Raw genomic sequence first — 6,000 nt, 5'->3', positions numbered from 1 at the left:
TTTCCCTTTTATTTTCTGCCCCCAACCAGAATGCTACAAGTGTAGACATCCAAAGAGTGGATACATCAGGTGCATCCACGCTATTTGTTGTGTAACTTGTCAACAGAATAGCACCACATCTGAACAAGTATTCATGTCCACAAAACAATCTGCACATCACCATGAGAAAACCATCCCTCCTTGTCAAACATGGTGGTAGCAGCATCATGCTCTGGGGTTGCTTTTCTTCTGCAAGTACTGGGAAGATTGTTAGAGTTGATGGGAAGATGAATGAAGCCAAATACAGGGGTTTCGTGGAAGAAAATCTGTTGGAGTCTTTTTTTTTAATATATTAGCACGTACAGGGAGTGCAGAATTATTAGGCAAATGAGTATTTTGACCACATCATCCTCTTTATGCATGTTGTCTTACTCCAAGCTGTATAGGCTCGAAAGCCTACTACCAATTAAGCATATCAGGTGATGTGCATCTCTGTAATGAGAAGGGGTGTGGTCTAATGACATCAACACCCTATACCAGGTGTGCATAATTATTAGGCAACTTCCTTTCCTTTGGCAAAATGGGTCAGAAGAGGGACTTGACAGGCTCTGAAAAGTCAAAAATAGTGAGATATCTTGCAGAGGGATGCAGCACTCTTAAAGTTGCCAAGCTTCTGAAGCGTGATCATCGAACAATCAAGCGTTACATTCAAAATAGTCAACAGGGTCGCAAGAAGCGTGTAGAAAAACCAAGGCGCAAAATAACTGCCCGTGAACTGAGAAAAGTCAAGCGTACAGCTGCCAAGATGCCACTTGCCACCAGTTTTGCCATATTTCAGAGCTGCAACATCACTGGAGTGCCCAAAAGCACAAGGTGTGCAATACTCAGAGACATGGCCAAGGTAAGAAAGGCTGAAAAACGACCACCACTGAACAAGACACACAAGCTGAAACGTCAAGACTGGGCCAAGAAAAATCTCAAGACGGATTTTTCCAAGGTTTTATGGACTGATGAAATGAGAGTGAGTCTTGATGGGCCAGATGGATGGGCCCGTGGCTGGATCGGTAAAGGGCAGAGAGCTCCAGTCCGCCTCAGACGCCAGCAAGGTGGAGGTGGGGTACTGGTATGGGCTGGTATCATCAAAGATGAGCTTGTGGGGCCTTTTCGGGTTGAGGATGGACTCAAGCTCAACTCCCAGTCCTACTGCCAGTTTCTTCAAGCAGTGGTACAGGAAGAAGTCCGCATCCTTCAAGAAAAACATGATTTTCATGCAGGACAACGCTCCATCACACGCATCCAAGTACTCCACAGCGTGGCTGGCAAGAAAGGGTCTAAAAGAAGAAAAACTAATGACATGGCCTCCTTGTTCACCTGATCTGAACCCCATAGAGAACCTGTGGTCCCTCATCAAATGTGAGATTTACAAGGAGGGAAAACAGTACACCTCTCTGAACAGTGTCTGGGAGGCTGTGGTTGCTGCTGCACGCAATGTTGATCGTGAACAGATCAAAGCACTGACAGAATCCATGGATGGCAGGCTTTTGAGTGTCCTTGCAAAGAAAGGTGGCTATATTGGTCACTGATTTGTTTTTGTTTTGTTTTTGAATGTCAGAAATGTATATTTGTGAATGTTGAGCTGTTATATTGGTTTCCCTGATGAAAATAAATAATTGAAATGGGTATACATTTGTTTTTTGTTAAGTTGCCTAATAATTATGCACACACAGATATCCTCCTAAAATAGCTAAAACTAAAAAAGCCCCACTCCAACTTCCAAAATATTCAGCTTTGATATTAATGAGACTTTTGGGTTCATTAAGAACATAGTTGTTGTTCAATAATAAAATGAATCCTCAAAAATACAACTTGCCTAATAATTCTGCACTCCCTGTAAAATGTTTAGAAAAATAGTGTTTCCTGTCATGACTGTGTCTCACATGTTTTCAATTCTTAGAAAATAATTTTTTTAATGCATAAGTTTAAAGCCTGAAAGAGGGCAATATGTCTGTTCTTCGTGAGGGAGGGTGAGAGAGAAGGGGGCTCGATGGGTGAATACCTTTGCTAAGCACTGTTTATGTAAATATACTTTTAAATAAAATTGTATTCTAGCAAAGTAATCCTTATTTTAAATACCAGTAATTTGATTGTCCCTTTTTCTGAAAATGAAACAGAATACACTTACATTTTTTGGTGTACTAGTTTCATGTATTCCATTACTCTCCAAGCCTGAACTTAATTATAAATGCTAAATCCAGTCCAAGATAAGTGTAAAGTTCTTGTGAAAGTGCTCCTTCACAGCCGGGTTTCCACACAAATTACCCACCCACAATCATTGTGAGTCTGAACAATAGCATCTAGTAACTATGATAATAATTGACCAATATTTGATGCAGGGTTCTTACCCTTTTTTATGGCCGAATTCAAGCCCTTTTAAGCACTTTCAATTTTTACATTTTTCCAGTACCTTCAAAGGAAGAAATCCAGCTGTTGTTGACTGATTATTTGCTGTTGTTGACTGATGACTAAAATATATTCACTATCTTGCTGCTTGTACATACGGTGTGCTATTTGGAGCTGTTCCCTCGTATGATCCACAATCTTTTTGTGTCAATGGGATGCTATAAACTGACATGAATTCTACAGTTTTGCTTCAATAATGCTTGTACAGCTTGGCTGCGTCATTCTTGTTACCATCCATGGAAATAAGTTGAATACAGAAGACAAAAACGGAAGAAAGTACTATATGTATAATAAGCAGAAAAATTTGCCAAATTTGGACTCATGTTAAGGATACTGATTGCTCCGAGGAAGAGTGTATTCAGTCTTCAAATATTAGAGACTGCAAATCTTTTGCTTTTTGTTTTATTTCTAGGAGATAGTTCAGCCGGGAGGTTGGAATGAGACAATTGAAATGGGACTAATGGAGAGGCGATGCGAGTGGTGCCAGGATGCGCAGGTTGGTTATATGGACTGACCTTGAGATGCTCCCGTAGCTGCTTGTCAACCTTGAAAGTGAGGTCAAGAACCCATGAAGGAGATTGAAATATTTTTCAAAGGGTCTGGGACACCTAAACTCCATGATATGCAACAAAGGTTTAGGAACGCTAAAGGCTATGGAAGAACTAGGATTGGAAGACGCGGAAGCAGCAGAAACTCGGGTTGCATTTGTGGAGGGCTGTAAACTTGTGTCGATGTCTTATATTGCTATGGCAAGGGAACCTACTTGTTCAGCTATCTGACTAATGGTATTGGAAGTGTCTTTGGATGAGTCTTTGAGGAAAGTAATCTGGCCTAGTGTGCTGGAGAAGGTTTTAGCTACTTCCTGTTCTAAATTATTTGGCTTGTTAAACTACTGCTTCCCATAGTTCTCCAGCTACCTCTGCTCTGGAAGTTCTGTCTTGGCTTGTCATGGCGTAATCCCTCTATTAAGTATTTTGGAAAAGCCACTAATGTTCAACACAGAACAGAAGAGGCTGGAGACTAAGGTCAGCAAAAAAATGATAGTTATTATGGAAATCTTACAAACGAGAAGGGGAAGGAAGGTAACGACGGGTTGAGTGCTCTTCTCTAACTATGAAAAGCAGTGGACAAGAAATTTGTCAGGAGGGACCCTCGAGGAGGCGAGCCCTGGTAATGATCAAGGAATTAGTGCAAGTATACAACTTATTTTAGGCAAACTTGAAATAACCTGGACTGGCGTCAATTAACCATACTGGTCAACGATTCCGCACTGAAGGGCTGGTCTGGGCTGTTTTTATCCCCTGCTGCCTTGATGAGGATGGGCTGGAGCTGGTCTGATTGGGATTGCTCCCAGCTGCACATAATTGTGCAACACATCTTCTTTACTTGACTTCTTTTTTTCCCCTAACCTTTTTAAAAAATATATAACTTTTTTTTAATCTTTTTTTTTTACTTTTTCCTATGATTTTTTTTTAAAAACTTTTTTCACCTTATTTTTTTCTTTCATTTTTCCTCCTTTTATTTCCGTTGTATAATGCTTTAACTCTTTTATTGACTTGAAATGAAATGATCTGCATTTATATAGCGCTTTTCAAGTCAAGACTTCCCAAAGCGCTTTACAGTGTGCTTCACATTTCCCAATAGCGGCCGTGCAGCCATGTAAGGCGCTAACCTGCTTATTGGGGGCATTAGGGGTTCAGTGTCTTACCCAAGGACACTTCGACATTTAACACGGAGGAGCCAGGATTCGAACTGCGATCTCTTGATCCCAAGACGAGCGCTCTACCTCCTGAGCCACTGCCGCCCCATTTACTTTTTTCTTTCCCTTTTTCATTTTTTTTTACATTTAACTTTATTTCCATCCTTTTTATTTCATTTCTTTTTGCCTTTTTATTTTTTTCAGCCTTTTTTCTTCTTATTTTTTTCCTATGCTTTAAATAAAATTGGACGTTTTCTTTGTTTATTTAGTCGTAATTAGGTAAATTCAGTTGTGCCTTACTTGTAGTCAAAAGTGGCCTTTTTGGGTCGATCACAATGTATGTAAGTTCATTTTTTTAAAATACATCTTTGGTTATTATTGATTTATTTTGCAAAGTTTACTCAAATTCTGTATTTTCCGGACTAAAAGTCTCTCTGGTATATAAGTCCCACCAGCGGAAAAATGCATTAAAAAACATGTATAAGTCGCACTTCGAGTATAAGACACATTTTTGGGGGATATTTATTTGATAAAATGCAAAACAAAAACATACTTGTCACTTTGAAAGGCAATTTAAAATGAAAATAAAATAGAAAATGGAGTATACTAACATTACACATACGTGTATATCTTAAACACGCTTGTCAATAACTGTCACAACCGGCACAGGCACTGGACCCAAATGTGTAACGTTTCACACAATGCTTTATTGGGGAATTGAGGAAGTCAGGCGAGAGGAAGAAAAACAACAGCTACCCGATGCTCGGTGGGCAGGAGGAGCAGGAAGCCCTCGCGAACGGAGCGTGGTCGGAGATCGGAAGCAAGTATGGCAGCCGGGACGGGAGACGGAGCGTGGTCGGAGATCGGGATAAGTCCTGTCACCGAGAAGATCGGGAAGCCAGGGACAGACGAGTAGTGAACAGGAACGGGGCGGGACTGACGGGTGTCAGAGTCAAAAAATGCTTGCCTTGCATACATGGAGGTTCACTGACGGACTGACAAGGAGTGAATGAGAATGACGTGTTTAAATAGGAGGAGAACAAGTGGCAGCTGGGGCTAAACGAGTGAGCGCAGGTGAGAGTAATGGGCAAATCATGAAAATAACAGAGTTTTTCAGATAACACTAGCATAAAGAACATGCTTACTAAATAATCAGTTTCATTCCAAATCACTAAATTCAATCAAATATTCAGCCTTGGTTGGTTGGATCCCTTAACGACTAGACCCTAGTGACTAGGATCTCAGGGGAACCATTTCCTGTGGTGTGTCTTGAGCAAGTACAGCCTGATGGAGCCCATCCCTCTCCAGGCCAACATATGTTACGGGTAATAAAAACGTAAAACTCAATGATATAATTACGTGTTAACTATTTCACATATAACTCTTACTAGAGTATAAGTTGCACCCCAGGCCAAACTCTGAAAAAAGCTGTGAGTTATAGTCCGGAAAATATAAAATATGTTAATTGCTGTTATAGTTGTCTATGTTTATGTCAGCTAAAAAAAAATATAGCTTTACTGAAGCACTTGGTGCAAGGATGTTTCTCATTTAGATTTAATGTCAAATTTTGATATTAAAGAAGTACATTTATTTTTAACTTCACTGAATGGCATTAGTTATGAAATTATATTTTGGAATAAAAACATTAAAAGGAGCAAGCACACTCGTTGCCTGGGTCATCAAGAGAGTATGGCATGTTGTTTATCAACGTTTTACATTTACACATATAAATCCCAAGAGGAAACAATACAACCATAGGGCCCGGTCACACAGCCATTTCAATACGAGCGATTTGAATAGAAAAAGGCAAAATAAACATGTTACCTGCTCAAAAGTGATTTGTATACGGCGTGCATTACCGT

This window comes from Urocampus carinirostris, chromosome 2 (assembly GCF_059441175.1).
Source record: "Urocampus carinirostris isolate Australia breed hairy pipefish chromosome 2, RoL_Ucar_1.0, whole genome shotgun sequence".
Classification (NCBI taxonomy): Eukaryota; Metazoa; Chordata; class Actinopteri; order Syngnathiformes; family Syngnathidae; genus Urocampus; species Urocampus carinirostris.
This window is presented reverse-complemented; position numbering follows the sequence as displayed.